This window comes from Lathyrus oleraceus, chromosome 6, assembly GCF_024323335.1.
Source record: "Lathyrus oleraceus cultivar Zhongwan6 chromosome 6, CAAS_Psat_ZW6_1.0, whole genome shotgun sequence".
In the NCBI taxonomy this organism is placed as follows: domain Eukaryota; kingdom Viridiplantae; phylum Streptophyta; class Magnoliopsida; order Fabales; family Fabaceae; genus Lathyrus; species Lathyrus oleraceus.
The window spans coordinates 217130313-217149331 of NC_066584.1; the positions used below are offsets into that span (position 1 = coordinate 217130313).

Genomic DNA, 19019 nt, shown 5'->3' on the forward strand with positions numbered 1-19019 from the left:
CATTAGAAATGATTAAATAGTGTTCTTTTTGAAAAGAGTTTTGATCACACGAGGGTGACAAGCTGGATTAATATGTTGGATATTTTGTTTGACTGGTTTCGATCGCACGAGGGCGAGGATAGATAAATTTGATGTGTTGAGATATTTTTGGTTGGATGACGATTAACCGGATAGTCGAGTAAGACAACTCGTATCCTAACAGTCAGGAAAGGGAATAGAAGACTCTAGACCACTTTCTTTTTCATCCTTAATTATAGAAAGGATTTGATAATAATTAAGGTGTTTTAAATGGATGACGAATACTCGGATAATCGAGTAAGACAACTCGTATCCTAATAATCGGGAAAAGGAATAGAAAACTCTAGACCACTTTCTCTTTCATCTAAGTGATTATAAAAATAAGTTTATGTATGGTCGATATATTTTTAGAATAAACGACAAGTGCTCGAATGACTGAGTAAGACAACTCATATCCAAGCATTTGAGAAGAGGAATTGAAAACTCAATACCATCTCCCTTTTCGTACAGTTTATTATGAAATGATTTGACTTACGGTATAAGTTGGTGGAAAAATGACAATTGTTCGACTGACCGAGTAAGAGAACTCGTATTCGTCCAATTGAGGAGAGAAGTTGAAAACTCAAAGTCATCTCCTTTTTCATTTCATTGTCATGAAAGTGTTTTGATTTAATCGGGATTTGGAAGTTTGTAGAGGAACGACAATTATTTGACTAACCAAGTAAGAGAACTTGTATTCAAATAGTCGAGGAGAAAAATTGAAGACTCAAAGTTATCTCCCTTTTGTTTTCTTGTTATAAAAGGATTTGATTTGTTTGTACTTAAATGAATTAGAAATGACGACCATTTGACTAACCGAGTAAGAAAACGCGTATTCAAATAATCGAGGAGAGGAGTTGAAAACTCAAAACCATCCCCCTTTTTATTTTCAAATGAAGTGTTGTTTAGATGTGATTAAGTATTTTAATTTAACTTTCGATATCGGATCGAGGTTTTAAAATTGCATTCTTGTGAATGAATTGAATTTATTTGGTGAATAATCCATTTAATCGATTAATTAAAATCCAATAGGTCTCATTGTAAGAAAGCCCAAGAGTAAGCCATGTGAGGTTGATGGCGATGCTTTTTCAAGCGATCGACTTACAAAGGCATTTAAAATGGGCTCGACTTTGAATCGAGAAGTTCTATTTGTTTTAAAAATTGATTTGAATTGATGGCATGGGAATTATAATCTTTTTGTATTTTTTAAGTCTTTATCATTTTTAGGTTCATTTTAAGATGGGATGAAGAATGTACAATGATATAGCAAAAAGCGAAGTAAAGTAAATATAAAAAAAAATGTTAGAAGCGGAATTTAAAAGAATTAGATGTTAATTGCGGAAATTAAAAAAATTAGAGTTAATCGTTAAATGTTAGGTGTTAATTGAAATCAACATGAAATAACAAGAGAATTGCAATAAAATCTTAAATCTAAAACAAATAACTAAAGTTTAAACAATTAACAAAAGTATCATTAAATTAAAACTCAAAACAATATTAAACTATCAAAAATCTCAATTCTAAACTATTATCCAAAATATTAATTTTAAAATATTAACAAAGATTAAATTCTAAAATCATTCTAAATTAAATTAAAAATTCTAAAACAATTCTAAATCACCTTATAATTCTAATTAATCTACAATCATTTCTAAAAAAGAGATCTAATTAAATTCTAAAATATTAACAAAGATTAAAATCTAAAATCATTCTAAATCAAATTAAAAATTCTAAAATAATTCTAAATCAACTTATAATTCTAATTAATCTACAATTATTTCTAAAAAAATCTAATTAAATTCTAAAATATTAACAAAGATTAAAATCTAAAATCATTCTAAATCAAATTAAAAATTCTAAAATAATTCTAAATCAACTTATAATTCTAATTAATCTACAATTATTTCTATAAAAAAATCTAATTAAATTCTAAAATATTAACAAAGATTAAAATCTAAAATCATTCTAAATCAAATTAAAAATTCTAAAATAATTCTAAATCAACTTATAGTCCTAATTAATCTATAATTATTTCTAAACTAAATTTAATATTTCTAATATTTCTAAATCCAACTCTTCAAAAAAATTATAACCTAAATCTAAAAATTCTAATGAACCTAAATTCCTAATTATTTCTAATATTTCTAATCCTAAAATTATTTCTAATTAATCCTAATCATAACTAATTTAATCTAATTAATATCTAATCATCTAATTAAGCTAAGTAACCTATATTAACTAAACTTAATCAACTAGTAACCAAAAACAAAGAAAATAAGCCCAAAAAAATTGAGAATGGATTCAACAAAGGATAGCAGAGCCCAATCGGATGGGGTGCTGATAGGGATAAAAAACACAACAACAAATGAGAAAAATGGGGGTTCACCTCTTGGGCGGTGACAAGTGTCCAGGGTTGGTGACACTTGTCACCACTACTTTCACTCTTCCAGCGGTTACGTTAAAAATAAAACAGAGAGATTAAAAAAACACTTTCCAAGTTTCACTCTCTCTCTTAAACTTCTAAACCTAAAACGCTTTACAAACACGCTCTCTCTTCACTCCAGCCTTCCTGCCTGAGAAGAAGATGGAAGACGGCCGCTCACGGCGGCGCCGCCCCTCTATTCCGGCAAACGAAACCAAAATTCCACCTTCCCATTAACACACTCTCCTAGGTACGAATCCAAACTCAGATTCCTCATTACTTCATCTCAAATGCACGAATCGGGGTCCCCAAACCGAACCCTAGAATCGAATAATAATATCAACCAAGCTAGCTCAGAGCGATTAGACCAAGGATTCAGCATAGATCAACAAGGCGTGAGGGGTCTAAGAGGCGTATCGATCAAAACCCAAAAGTAAAACCTTAAATTTGGTGGTGATGGAGCGTTACTTCAAACCCAGACGTTAGGGGTTTCAATCAGCGTAAACAGGAGAATACAAAAGTGCACTGGATTAGTCAAGGCGTGAAGAAATCTACCTGATCGGAGTTCGTTCGGTGACGTGCTTTCCGGCGACCAAAGATAAGTTTACTTTCCCTCTCGTCTCTGCTTTGTTTCTCTTCGTTACTAGCTTCGCCTCATCCACTTCTTTGATTGCAGTGGTATGTATATGTTGTTGTTGTTCACTGTTGTTGTTATATTCTTTTAGGGTATTGAAAAAAATAACTTTGTCGTGCGGTTGTTGTTCTTGCTTCTTTGAAACGAACTCTGTTGTGTTTATGTTATTCTTGATTTTGGGAAAATCTCTTACTGTAATGTGTTGTTCTTTAGGCTTTTTGAGAAAAAGTTGTTTTTTCTGTTGTTGTGGTTTTGGCTTTTTGAGAAGAAATCTCTTACTGTGTTGTGTCTCTTTGGAGTTAACAGAGAAAAAAACTTTGAAAATTTCTTCTGGATTTTATAAAACGTGTTACTGTTAATTAATTTTGCGGTTTATATACATGAATGTTGGTTTCTGAGATAACTTGTTGGATCCTATTTCCAGATTTTGTGGGATGATTAATCTATGGATTTAAAGTTGTTTATTTGGATAATGCAGTGTGTTTCTGAGCGCTTCCTTTGATTCATTGTGTAATATATTAATTTTCTCTTTCTATTAATTATTTTCCAGATTTTTAAGTGCTTATTTGATAAGCTGTTTTTAATTTTGAATTGGTTTTGCAGGTGAAGTGATGTTGATGCTGATTGATTGAAAAAGGGGGTTGTTATTCAACAGGTTTTGGAAAAGTTCTGAAGAGTTGGTTTTGAATTGGGAACTTCCAAAAGAGACTTAATAAAATTATTTCTGATGTAACAGAGACTTTTGGATTATGAACTTAGGGATTGCTTGTAACATGTACAAACTTAATTTGGAATTTTTCTTTTTGGACAGTTATGTAATTGTTTTGGATTATTAGGAATTTTTGGATTAGTTAGGATATATTAACCGTAAGAAAAATTGGGTTAGATATGTAACACTTTGGATCATTTGCAAAATTTACATAATTTTAATTTAAGTTTTTTTTTTGTTATTTATGTGGATACTTTTGGGTTATTATGTAACATTTGGATTAAATTGGAATATCACTTGGAGCATTATTTGGAATATGATTTGGGAATATTATTTGTGTAATCTCTCTTTCTTTTTTTCTTTTTTTTTTAAAATTAAACTTTGTCTTAACAATTTAATTGTATTAACCAGAAGAATATTTAAATTATAATTCAAACCAAAAATGAATTGGGCCCAACAATGCAATTTAATTGACTTTTAATTTGATTGATTTTAACACATTAATATTATCGAAAAACACATTTATATTATCGAAAACAAAATATGCCAAAAAGGCCTAAGATAAAAACATGTCACAAAATGTTGCACTTTCAAACTTTGATCATAGAAAACTAATTAAATACCCATGCACGCAATATCTCAATCCTAAACCAACATACTCACTTAGCTTAAGGATTTTTATGAATGGTTTAAAGATTTGGCATATGTACTTGGGACGTGCAAATAGGTTTAATGATGAGTGATCATAAAAACATCCATGGCTCTTAATACCTTACTAATAATCAAATGCATTTTGAATTAGTAGTGTAAAAAGGTTCAAACCACATCTTAAATTATGGACACATTTATGCAAATGGGCTTTTGAAACAAAATGATCTCGCGGGTAAACCACAATGGGCTTTGTTATCCAAAGATGTATATATCATCCCATGCTTCAGTGAAAACAAATGCAGTAGATATTTTCTTAAGGATCCTAACAGATGAAAAATGTCATTGAAGACTTGATGTCACCAAGGACCGGGCAAAATTGGGGTATGACAGCAAGATTCTATGTTAAAATAACTTTGAGGAAACGAATATCTGGCATCTAACATAGTCAAGAACAAGAACACATCTGACTTGAACAAGAACACATTTGAAGGGAAATCGCGTAAATAATCTGAACGTTGAAGTTTAAACCCTGATATCTGAAGACTATTCAAGAGAATATCTGAAGACTATTCAAGAGAATATCTGAAGACTATTCAAGAGAATATTTGAAGACTTTGCAAGAGAGCATCTGAATACTCTGCAAGAGAATATTTGAAGACTCCAAGATATCTGGACTCTAGCTCAAATACTTTAATCACACTCACTCTGATACATGCACAACCCATCACTTGATCAAAAACTTACGCTGGAAATATTATAATTTTAGCATAATTCCTTTTAAGGAAACTATGGATTATGTTCCAAGACTGCTATGGAAAGGACAAGAAACTTAATATCTTTAACTCCCATAGCTGGCAAGAAATCTCCATTAATTTCCCCTCAATGGTAACATCTCAAAGTGTTATATAAAGGCCTCCTCACAACTTGCTTAAGACAACAACTTGATACAACGAAACAACTTTGCTACAACAACATTCTCATAATTCAAATATTCTCACTATCATTGTTGTAAGAAACAGTTTCCATACAACAGTTGTTGCCAAATTTGTGGTTGTGTTTCATAGTTCCTCAAAGTGTGTTTATGCTGCTTATCTAGAAGCATCTGGTCAAAAACTTATATTCCTGAAACTCTTTGTAATTCCTCAAGTGACTTGTTTAAGTCTGTAGACTTGATAGGGCTAAGAGGTTGTTAAGGTCTTAGACGTTTTTGTAATCTGTTGAGATTATTGGATTAAGTCCTTATTAAAGGCAAAATCACCTTGGCCAGGTGGACTGGAGTAGCTTTGAATTTCAAGTGAACCAGGATAAACTCTTTGTGTTGTTAATATCTATTTTGTGTGCGTGGTGTCGCAAAAGTTTTTAAATATTGTGAAAACAATTCAAACCCCCCTTTCTTGTTTTTCTCTACCTTCATGACTAACCATCTCGGGGAGATTTACTTCTTGTGCTCTTGGGGTGGCCTGCCCCAGTACGAGCTCTGAAGTAACTTTGCCTATGGTTGGTTGATATTTAAGGGAATTCCCCTGATTAACTAATCTTCGGAGATTTATCGAATTTTGACACAACTACCTCAAATTGACTGAATCTTGAAGAGATTTCTTGATGTGACTGCGTCCGATTAATTGAATCTTGTAGAGATTTCTCGACATAACTACTTCAGATTGACTGGATCTTGAAGCGACTTGTCTTCCTGCTCAACAGAGTCCTTAGACATTTTGCCCTAGTGTGATCAAGAGAAATAGCTTGCCCCTACTCAGCGGAGGTCTCAAGCATTATGCACTTCTGGTGCAAATCAGGTTCCCCAATTCATGTTCATTTTGGAAGATTCCTTGATGTAAAATGCTTACTAACGAGTAAGACAAGTTCATTTTGGAAATGATAATGCTAATGTCATGTTTATGCTAGTTTTGAAATCCCATTATGTTCATTGGAATCATGAAATATAGTGAATGAATCACTAATGAGAATACTATATACCAACATAAATGATAAGCAAATCATTAAGGAGTCAGTTTTAACACGATTGTACTGACTATAACATGCTTTCGAAATAAACCCTACTTCAATTAGGTATTTTGAGGGTTGTAACATGGCCTAGTTCATGGTTTTTAGAAAAAAAGGATTTATGGCTCGAAACCTATTCTAACCCACCCATTCTCCTTGATGTTCTCGGGTCCTATGTTCAGCTAGTTCGATACAAGTGCTCATCTTCCAAAAGGGATTTCAGAGTGAAAATGATAAACCAACGGGGTTTTCCTTTTGGAGTGGTAGTCATGCACCTTCTGTTTGGTTTGTAGCCACACGATTTTGTTTGTTGAGGATTTTCTTCTTCTCTTTCTTTTATTCCTCTTTGCTTTGTTCTTTCTTGATTTCCCTAATTTTGTTGGATTGACTCAGATTTGTAATCCATAAGGATGCCCTAATTTTGGCCTAAATCACTTGTTCTCAAGTTTTCGACTTAGCAGGATTTCTTCCTTTTCTTTTGATTTTTGCATGGAACAAATCGTGTGACATTTGTTCGTTTGATTTGAAGAGGTTGTGACTGCCTCGTGTCTTTGTTGGTGAGGGACAACCGTTGTGGATTTGTAATTTTTGACCTCTTATGAGGGATAAGATATGGTTGATCCTTAGATATGATACTCCTCTTTTGAAGTTTTAATGCTTGGTCAAACTAACTGACGACTACCCTTCCCCGGGTTAAGATTAAGGGGTTTATATTCAGAAAGAAACTCTTACTCCTTGGCTTGAAGTGGTTGAATATGGATTATCTTCCTTATAACTCCAGTGTTTGGGGATTTGAAGCAATGCCTTACATTGTCAGCAAGGTATTATTCAAAAGCACACGTGCAGTGATTTCATGTTTTCAATTTCATCATTCTCCTTTTGATTTAGCTTAACAAAAGTTTAATACCAATGAGAAGTATGAGTGGACATGAATGGATTTATTCAAAACATTCATATTTATTTCAATGTCATTATTATTAAAAAATAAACGAGTTTATTACAAGTGAATATTACAAATGACAAACTAGAAAAATTACACATGAAAATGATTGAAACAAATTGGTGATTGCTAGAGTGATCATCCTTATTCTTCCCACAACTTTGGGGTCTTAGTGCTTGTAGAAGTTGATGGAGTAGTCCTACAGATGGAACTTCTTTAGATCTACCTTGGCTTCTACTTGCACTGATCGTGGCATTTGAGATATGCCTGCTTGTGGAGTCTTGGGGGTGCGTACTACATTCAGGCCTTGCAGTGTGAACATAATAACCCTTGAATCAATCAAGTTTTGTACCTTGTACTTAAGACTCTGACAGTCTCCAGTTGAGTGTCCAGGTGCCCCATAACGAAATGCACACCAGGCATTCACATCATACCCTGAAGGAAGAGGCGTTGGAGGGGCTTTAGCTGCCCTTAGCCGTACCAATGAGTGTATAAGAAAGAAAGGGAGAAGTATACTGTATGATATAGAAACATGGTCAATATGCCTCTCTGACTTCTTTGTCTTTCTCTGACCTTGACGAGCATAGCTCCCTCGCTGATTGGGATATTGATTCTGCACTGGGTTGCTCTTCCTGGGTTGGGGAATAGAAAATGATTGTTGAGATGGAGCCTTTGAAGATCCAGGCTGAGGATGGTGTTCATGAGGTAACTCTTGATGTGAGTATAGTCAGTCACGTTCACAAGAGTGATCATTTATGGTACAACAACTAGCTTATGATAGCTCAACAATACATTCATGATATCCAAGGCTCGGCTAAATTGACTCTTCAGCTCGTTGAGTTCCAAGCTCAAAGCTTCATGACTTTCCAGTAACTCATCCATGGCAACTCGAGACAAACTTCTAGCTTGAACGAATATCGGGTAATCAACTAGTTGTTCAGAAATGAGAGGTAATGTGAGGTCTTGTTTGGAGACAGATGCATGAATATATGATTGATGCATGATGTATGCTTATTTTTGTTTTTATTCTCGGAGAAACCTTATATGATTCATAATGTGACAATAAACATTATAAAACGACAAATAAAGTAAGAATACCAGATTCTAAACAAGTCAAGCATTTTACCCATGAGTTTGATATTACAGTTAGAAAGAGGTATAGTAAAGTGACTCAAAACATGAAAAAGGAATACAATAAAGTTATGGTCAGATGGTACACTTTGCTTTCCGTTTCTTTAACTCCTTTAATTCAACTTTGAACCTTCTCATCATGCGATCACAAAGGTAGATGAATCAGAGTATAGAGTGAGGAGTAGTATTCTCATCAGCATCCTCTAGCTTCCAAGGAACTTCCTTAGTTAACTCGTTACAAAACCTCACTAAGCAATCATACTTGGCTCGGTACATAGAGGCAGCAGGTTACAACAAGTTGATAGATCCAGCATAAGTATCAAGAAGACTATTCATACGAGCTTTCTGATTGAGCCAACCCAAACTCTTATTCTTCAAAGCAGAAAAATGATATCTCCAATGTTCTACACTCAAAGTGGCAAGTTCAGCTTTGTGACATTTCTCTCTCCAGACTTGAGGTGTGATGTAGGAAACCCTGATTGCTTCCTCCTTTAGACGACGTTCCACCTCTACCTTGGCGTTGGCCTCGCAGAGGGAAAGTTTGAGTTTCTGAATCTCCAGGTCAAATTCATCTCTCAATACCTTCTTCTCTTTGACATCCAACTCGAACCAACAGTGGTTGTCACCTCTCTCTTTTTCAATCTGCTTCAACTGTTTTCTGAGAGAAGTTAGCCCCATATATGCTTGAGCTAAACCATCTTGGTATTTCTCTTTGAGGTTGTCCTCAATCTTTGCCTTCTTTCTGATTTTTGATAAGATCTCAATATCTTCTTCACTCTTTCTTTTCAACTTAGCATGATCTATATCCAATGCATGGAGCTTCGACTGCAAGTCTTCATTCTCTTTGGTTAACTGTGCGTAATTGCTTTAAATGCATCTGCTTTTTCCTTGTATGCATATACTGGCTCTGGTTCTGGGGGAGGAATCTGGACATCCACACTATATGGTAGTTTGACTTCTTTCACCCTTTGTACCACCCATTGGCGATATGGCTCCTTAGCTTGGTAGTCACGTTTGCCTAGCTCTTTGTCTTTGCGATGAATTTAAGTCCAAGCTTGTTTAATTTTCTACAGCATATTTGGGGTCTCAGCTCCCAAACTGGGTAATATGAAGTCCTTCAGTAATTCAACCCTAGGTTCATTCTCCATCAAGTATCCCAACTGCCTCATCGCCAATGAAGGGTTGTAATTTATGCAACCTCGTGGACCCATGAGTGGCACATTCGGAAAGTCTCCACAGCTCGTGATAACCTGCTCTATGTTGGAGGCAGGAAGGTACCAAACCAAAGCTTTAGCAGTAAGGGAGGAAAACTTCTGAGACCATTTCAAGTCCTTCAAGAAATCTACCTAAGGCCCATTTTGAGGCATGTGAGATAAGAGTCAAGTGTACAACAGTGAAGCACAACTCAATACCACACCTTTCGTATTTTCATACCTAGTGCGTAAGCAATAATATACATCAGACACTAAGGCGGGGACATGATTCCCAGATTCTGACTTGCTAATGATGGAAGGGTTTATGTAGTCGTCATCATTTGGAAACATGACTACTCCATAAATCGGAAGGGCTAGAGTAGCACTGAAGGGAAACCATTTCCCTTCTTTCTCCAAGGCCCATGCCTTCTCTTCCATGAACTTCCTAGAAAACCCTTAGGTCCAAGACCAAGGGCTACCTCTTCAACAAATAAGTGCAATGCTTCGGAAATTAATTCATGCATCAACAGTTCACCCAACTTTACAAAGGGAGGGTGGTCTTTCACATACCAACCTAGAAGTCTCTCGTATTCTTCAATTGTTTGAGCCAACTGAAAGTATTTGAAGGTAAAGCATCTGAGTGGTGGATCATAATACTGAGATAGGGCCACCAAGACTGAGACATTTACAGAGGTAGTAAGAAGATCCAGGATCTATCCATATATGCAGATGAAGTTGTTCTTTTTGCAAGAAGTAATTTTGCTGCTGAGAGCCAAGAGAGTATTCACTCTTGGAAGCTTGAACTTGAGTGGAAGAGTATTCTTCTTTTCTGATCCCATCTTGGAATGTTCACTGCACAATTACAAACCCTTAGAGTTTTCCTAGAATAAGGCCCAAGTATGTATGCAATGCAATATGTCATGAATGCATATGCTACAAGAGAACATGATCACTGAAGATTCAATGTGTCTTGGAGGTTAAGTTTCCCTACAAGAAACTCATATACCCTCACAAGGTGAGTACTAAGACTTATGAAGATGCTTAGATTCACGGATCATGAGGCAAAAGTATCGTCATCGCCACAAGATAACTTATGAGTTAACAACACTTTCGGGATGACCTCCTCTGAGTGAAGTTGCCTTCAACTTCAAAAGCCAAGTATTGTGTAAAGGTCCTCAGAGTCATGGACCCTCTTTGGAAGAATGAATGTCAGCGCAAACATGACTCACATGCCAGCGAAACTCCAAAAAGAATCTACTCCAAGCGGGATTTCCGTATCTCCCCCTTAAGACAACTACATCCGACAATACAAATGACAAGAACATCATTCTCATTTGACTTGAACATCATTCAACTAATTAAATCAATTAAAATGGCAATGGATTAATCAATGACAAGTAATCAAAGATCTACCATGTGATAATGGTAAATGAAGTTAAGCAGACAGAGCATTCATCACCTAAATTGAAATGGGATTTTCAATTTATTCAATATGATCACAAACCAAATGAATCGATTAAATAGACAATTAAAGTGAACATTAGTTCTAAGGATTAAAATATATGTAAACATGAATTAGGGAACATACTAATCAACTCCAAATCACAACTTCATCTAATGAACATGATTATGACAATCATAATGTGATATACGGGTCAAACTGGAAATTAACCTAATAGATGATTCATCATAAAATCTACAATTAACCATATTATTCAATCATGAATAAAGTCAACAAAATGGATTAGGATCAAACTAAAGCAATGAGAAATTAACAATCTAAATCAAGAATGGAATCTAATCCACATGAGCATGGACATGACAATGCAATATATGAATCAAATAGAAAAATTAACCTAAAACGAATCATGATAAAATATACCATTAAACGTGTTAATCTAATCATGAATTAAATTTTAAAAAATGGATTAACCATAACCTAATGGGCAATTATATCACATTCAAAGCATGATATGATTAAACTACTACTGAATTAAGTCTAAAAATTATAAAATCAAGATTAACCTAATTTCTAACCAAATTATCTTAATTCCTAATTAACCCTAATTCATCAAAAACTATGTTAACTCCTAATTGTCAAAAATCAAGAAGAAAACCCTATTTCTGATAAAATCAGCAAAACAGGATCAAGATTAACAACAAAAAAACCTGGAATTAAAATGAATAAATTAAGCAAGGATTAATCACACGAATCTATGCAGTTGGGCTCCGTTGTTGTTGCTCGATTGCATTGCGATGAAGAGCGAGTGATGGTCGTTGATTTGTGATGAAAAGTTGAGTTGATGAATGACGAAGGGTGTGTGACGGTGACCTTCTCCAAGTTGCAGTAGTTTTGCTTATGCCTTTGCTCTTTCTGTTATGCTCGATTTCCATTTTCCGTTTTCTCGTTTTTCTCTTACGCTTCTTTTGAGAATTTGTCTTCTTTCCCCCAATGTTATTTCTGCTTCTTTGTGAATTCTCTGTTGGAAGCTCTTGCAATTTTCGGTTTCGGAATGGTTTTTGAGATGAGGTTGATTTTGTTATGTATGATGGAGGGTGAAGAAGTGTGAGAGTTTTTTTGGTAGGGTTCTGTTATGGAATTGGAGGAGGATGAAGAAGTTGGAGTGGTGATTGAAGGTTATTCACGAAAGTGGTTAGGGAGAGTCAAGAATTTTTGTGATGGAAGTTGAGGTTAGTTAGAGCTTTTAAATGGTTCAGAAGTGGGTTGGAGAATGGAGGGAGTTCTGTTATCAGTTGGAGGTTGAAGGTTCGAAGAGGGTTTTTTTTAGGTTACCCGTGAACTCCGTTCTGTTATGAGGTTCTTTGTCCATCTTGTAGCAGGTTCGAGAGAGTTAGAGGAGGTTTAGTGAGATATTTTTGGAAGTTATTTTGTGTTGGAAGTTTTTTTTGTAGGATCGAAAGTATTGGTGAGAGGAGTTTGAGGGAGTGGATTTCCAGTTCCTTCTTAACTCCGAACTGAATTCAGTTTGGGAAGTTAGAGATTGGTTAGAAGCATTTGAATGGAGGTTGTTATGGGAAGTTATGCAAGATCCATGAAGTTATGCAGGAACAGATTTTTAATGCAGGATCAGGAAGTTATCAGTTCAAGGTGGTTCGTTTCGTTAGTGTTCAATTTTTGAGTTTTATTCGCCGTTGGAGTGGAGTTCCGTTTTGGGAAGTGGTTGAGGTCTTGAAATCAATCGGTTTTTAGGTTATTATGAGGTTTTGAAGGTTATGCTCTATTAAGCTTGTTGGTGCGGTTCAGTTAGGAGGTGAAAAAAATGGAAGTTAGAAGTTGTTAGTTTGTTATGACAGTTATGTTAGTCATGGTTGTTAATATGTGGTTCAGAAGTTATGAAAATTGGTGAGTGGTTTCTAATTCTCTCTTAACTCCGAACTGAATTCAGTTTGAAGAAGTTATATTGGAGGGGGCAATTGAAATTGGTTAGAATTTGGATTTTAAATCGTGCGAAAGATTGTGATTTTGAAATACTTGTTGAATTGGTTGTCAATATTGGAAGTCAGTGTTAGTTAGGATTGTTATGAAAGCAATGAATATGAACTGTTAGTATTGAATTAGAACACCTTGATTGAAATATATAACTCACTGTTAGAATTAGTGGTTTAAATGAAATTGAACTTCAGTTAATTACTTTGCTTATATTAATTTATTTAAAATTTTGAGATTATGATAGGGACCTTGGAAACTATTGTTAGGGGCTGAATCAATTGGATTTTATTACATGATTTTTTGTGGATTTCTTTACAGGTTGGGATCAAAGGGGCTCTTTTTGTTGTGGAGCTTGCTTGAATTTGCTATGGAATAATGGCTTGGTGAAAGTGGCATTGCTTGGAATTTTGGCTAGGATGTTTGGGATTTATGGAGCTAGTTGGTTATTATGGAATTTTCTATGGACATTGTTGTAGTGGTTTATGTTATGAATTTGGAAATAGAAATTGTAATGGAATTGATGTAATGGTTTATGTAGGGATTGTGGTAATCTTTGTTATAATGGATTGGTTTTGAAAACGTAATTTGAATTGGTCATTATGCATTTGAAATTGAATATGTGTAATTGGGATTGAATGGTTAAATGAAATGTGATTTGGAAATTGAAATCATAATGGAATTGATGTATTATGGAAATGAAAGTATTGAAAATGATTGTGGATTGAATCAAATGGTTTGTGCATTGTAATTTGAATTGGTCATTGTGCTAATGAATGGATTTGAAATTGAATATGTGTAATTGGGATTGAATGGTTAAATGAAATGTGATTTGGAAATTGAAATCATAATGGAATTGATGTATTATGGAAATGAAAGTATTGAAAATGATTGTGGATTGAATCAAATGGTTTGTGCATTGTAATTTCAAAATTGAAATATTATAGCTATGAATGGATTGAAAATCTAATTGGAATTAGATTGCTTGTAATTTGAATTTGGTTTATGTAATCTTGAATGTGGTCTTGGGACTTGAAGATTGAATTGAAATGGTCTATTGGGAACGATAATGGAATGGTTTGAATTAGCCTAAACATGGTCAAAAATGGTTTAAAATGAACACGAATGGACAATGAACATGGCTTAACCAAGTTTACAAGTGAGCATGAATATGAACATGAGTTAGAACTAGGAAAGTGATTTTGGTTAGATGGTTGACCAAAAAGTCAACAGTTGACCAAAAGTCAACTTAAGCAAAAATGTGTATTTTTGTGTAATTTCTTATGAACAATTGTGATATAATTGTGATGATACCGAATGGTATTGACATGAACTTGAATGATTTGGGTTGAACATGTATGATGACTAACTGTGGACCAAAGATATACAAATAATCTAAGAAAGAATGACACATGACAAGTTTGAATGAATCCTATTTGGCCTTAGCAAACTTGAATGGACAATGATAAACAACAAACAATCGAAATGGCATGAAGTAAACTTGACTAACATTGACAAGATGAAACCAAGTAAGGCATGAACTAGACTCTTGAAATGACCAGATGAAAAAGGCTTAAGCGAGACATGAACTTGGACACTAGGTATGAAGAGATGACCCATATGAAAGACCATGGATGAAAGTTGATGAAGATAGTGGGACTATAGACTTAGACTCGAACCAATCGACATAAACATAAGATGAATGGAATCAAGCACCATAAACAAAAAAATGAATGCAATTTGACCAAGCAAGAGAATTAAGCCATAACTGAATGAAAGTGGATCAGATGAAACTAGGGTTGTGAGCCCACATAAGGGGTGTTAGACATAATTATGGTTTATGGAGTCATGATCAAGTGAGGATCCCTAAACTAGGGTTTTGCTTCACCAAGAAGCCACAGTTGAATCTTCAATGTTGCGCGTAATGCACAAGCCTCAAGAGATACCTCCAATTAGGGTTTGATTGAGCCACCTCTATCTGCAAAGAAACCCTAGTTTCCACTAGGTGCAAGCACAAAGCTTGGAATCCATGATATTTGTCCTCTTGTATTGGACCATGGTTATGCAGATGAAATGAATGATCACAAGGACATGGATATGATTAGGGTTAGTGATCTAGATGAATCTTGTGAATTTTGGGGTATGACAATAAGCTTTCCCCATTTTTCCCTCCAACGGTCTTCTTCTTATGCTATATAAGTGAGACTTGGAGACTTGAAGAAAAGCCACCGGTGATACAATGTTTTGACAAGTTTGTTTCTTTGTAAAGAACTATCATTCTTTTGTACACATTTTTTTCTTTAAGTGTTTGTTTATCATTTGTGTAAAATCTTCTTGTATAGAAGCAACTTGTAACACACAAAATATTATTCAAACTGTTTCTTTGATTCCTTAAGGAGGTTATTCTTGAGAAGACAAAGAAGGTTATTCTTTGTGAAATTCTAGTTATCAGACTTTCGATGTCACACGGGTTGTTATGACATCCAATTCTGCGCAGACAAGAATTATGCAGAACTTAAAAGTAAGTGCAGTAAATAACACAAGTAATTGTTCACCCAGTTCAGTCCAACATGACCTACGTCTGGGGGCTACCAAGCCAGGGAGGAAATCCACTATTAGTAGTATTAATTCAGACCTTAAACCAACTGTTTAACCCTATCACTTAATACCTACCCAATGCAATTTCAATCTTACACTAAGATCAGAGTTCCTACTCACTCCCCCTCAATCACCTCAGTGATTACTACCTTTAATCAATATTAAAGACAAGTATGAAGTCACACTTCAAACAACTCTTGATTGTGCTTAACAGCTTTAATCAAGATACACAGCACTCACGCTTAAAAGCTTAGAGTGACACAACACTTACAACTCAATGAACACCCTATACCAATGCAATCATCTCAGTGATAATAGCTTGGCTTACAAGATACGTCTAATACAAGACACACAAAAATACAGCAGTGAAGTATAATGGACACACTAAATCTTCACGCCTAAAAATCCCCAGTTCTGAATGAAGGATTGCCATCCTTTTATATTGCAGCACTTGGGCCTTGAACTTGTATCTTCCTGATATTAAGGTCACGCGAGTTCCCCTAAATTCCATATCTAGGTTACTAACAAATAGGCTATTTGTTAGGTTCATTAATTGTAGCTTGGTTGTTGGTTTCCTGGATTTTCTCTCAGCTGTTGAATCCTTGAAGAATAGCCTGAGAAAAATGCTGAAACAGAAAAACTAAACAACCTACAATATAGCATATGCTGTCAGGAATGAATGTCACAACATTCAGTTTGACATCCAAATCAAGGACCATATGCTAAGTCTGTTTTTCCTGAAAACAGTCTGTACAATTTGATGTACTGTACAGAATCAATCTATCCATGCTTCAGTATCAGCGTACAATAATAAATGTCAAAGCATCCAATTTGACATTCACACATAGAGACTTACATCAGGTTTGTTATCCTCTTGATAAGCAGACTGATAATAAATACTGAGTTATAGTAGAATATCACTTGTTCTATTCCTCAGTAACTGCTGACAGGGATGAATGTCATAACATCCAGTTTGACATTCAATAAATCCCGTATTAGCTAATCCTGCAGTACACTACTCAGAATGTCATGACATCAGCCAAGACATCAGAGTACAGCTAGATATTCTAACATACAATGCAGTCAAACAAACATCTCCACAGCATGTCATGACATCAGTCAAGACATTAGAATCCAGCTAGTGTTTTACCATACAATGCAGCCAATTAAACATCTACAAACTCCCCCTTTGGCAAATTTTTGGCTAAAACACTTTGGTCTCACAACAGAGTCCATAGCAGCGGAAATCATACATCTAGCAGGAAATTTACCTAGCTAATACACTCAGAGTTGCAGCACACTCACACACATGGAAGTTAAATAAAAACTTCTAATTGCAGCACACATACACATACTCACACTCATTAGAAGTGGAATAACAGCTGCATAGTAGGGGATCTTGAATCTGTCACGAATATCTGTTTTAACAGCACACTCTGTTGTTGTCCTGGGGATATCATGGGGTTATCAGGGTTATCACAGGTGTTACTCCCCCTTTTTGTCAAAAATGTTTCCAAAGCAACACTTGAAATACCCAGAATGACAGAATTACAGTCTTGGTTTTACTTCACAGTTTCAACCAAGTCAACACCCACTTGATCTTGCTTCACAGCTTTGATCAAGTAGTCAGACACTCTTGCTTTACAGTAGGTACCACCATATCAGATGCCATGACTTTGTGTCTGACATCCAGAACCACTCCTGCATGAACATTGTCCTTGAACTCCTGCAGGAGCATAGGCTGCCTCAAGATAGGATATCTCCTTAACCTCTTGTTGTCATCCTTATTGCAGGTGACATAGTTATGATCTGTTGACAAATCAGAGCACACTTCCAATTGTTTAATAGGCAGAGATATTAAACAATACATCCCAAACATCATTGGTTGCTATAAGTTCTCAGAGAGACATATTCCCAGTTTGCCCCTTAAGTTTTCAAACTGAGTAGCATCCAGAGCCTTTGTAAATATGTCAGCCAGTTGAAGTTCAGTGGCTACATGTTCCAAGGTAATCACTTTGTCTTCCACCAGATCTCTGATGAAGTGATGTCTAATGTCAATATGTTTGGTCCTGCAGTGTTGGATGGGATTCTTGGAAATATTGATGGCACTGAGATTATCACAGAACAATGTCATGACATTTTGAGAGACATTGTACTCAGTGAGCATCTGTTTCATCCAAACCAGTTGGGAATAACTGCTTCCAGCTGCTATGTATTCAGCCTCTGCAGTGGACAGAGATACATAATTCTGCTTCTTGCTGAACCATGATATGAGATTGTTTCCCAAGAAGAAACATCCTCCTGATGTGCTTTTTCTATCATCAGCACTCCCAGCCCAGTCAGCATCACAGTACCCAGATAGGACAGACTCAGAACCATGTGAATACAGCATCCCATAATCACAAGTCCCATTGATGTACTTGAGAATCCTCTTGACTTGATTCAAGTGGCTCACTTTGGGCTCTGCTTGGTATCTAGCACACACTCCAACTGCATAGGAAATGTCAGGTCTACTTGCAGTTAGGTATAGAAGACTACCTATCATGCTTCTATACAAGCATTGATCGACACTGGGCCCTCCATCATCTTTGGTTAACTTTAGATGAGTAGGTGCAGGAGTTCTCTTGTGCCTAGCATTATCCATACCAAACTTCTTAACTATGTTTTTGGCATACTTGCTTTGGGAGAGAAACATAGAATCCTCCATTTGGTTGACTTGCGTTCCAAGAAAATAAGTCAGTTCCCCAACCAGACTCATTTCAAACTCAGATTGCATCTGGTGAACAAAAAGTTTTACCATTTGCTCTGACATTCCACCAAACACTATATCATCCACATAAATTTGAGCAATCATGATTTTGCCATTTTCATCTTTCACAAACAAGGTCTTATCTATCCCACCTTTTCTGTATCCATTTGAGGTCAGAAATTCAGTCAACCTTTCATACCAAGCTCTAGGTGCTTGCTTCAACCCATACAAGGCTTTCCTCAACTTGTACACATGTTTAGGTTGGTTAGGATCCCAGAACCCTTTCGGTTGTTCCACATAGACTTCTTCATTTAAGTAGCCGTTTAAGAATGCACTCTTCACATCCATTTGGAACAATTTGAATTTCAGAATGCATGCTACACCTAACAACAATCTGATTGACTCAAGCCTAGCAACAGGTGCAAACGTCTCATCAAAATCAACCCCTTCAACTTGAGTATATCCTTGAGCTACTAGTCTTGC

The 19019-nt window shown here is 35.5% G+C and overlaps 2 long non-coding RNA genes across 2 annotated transcripts; both read left to right on the top strand.

The window, feature by feature from the left end:
- Window positions 1-2543: 2543 nt before the first annotated feature.
- On the top strand, window positions 2544-4048 carry LOC127096935 (uncharacterized). Its single transcript, XR_007792874.1, has 2 exons — window positions 2544-3623; window positions 3717-4048. It is a non-coding gene; the product is annotated as an uncharacterized LOC127096935 (long non-coding RNA).
- A 7700-nt stretch (window positions 4049-11748) lies between these two features.
- LOC127097360 (uncharacterized) lies at window positions 11749-13776 on the top strand. Its single transcript, XR_007793011.1, has 2 exons — window positions 11749-12058; window positions 13511-13776. It is a non-coding gene; the product is annotated as an uncharacterized LOC127097360 (long non-coding RNA).
- The last annotated feature ends 5243 nt before the right edge of the window (window positions 13777-19019 follow it).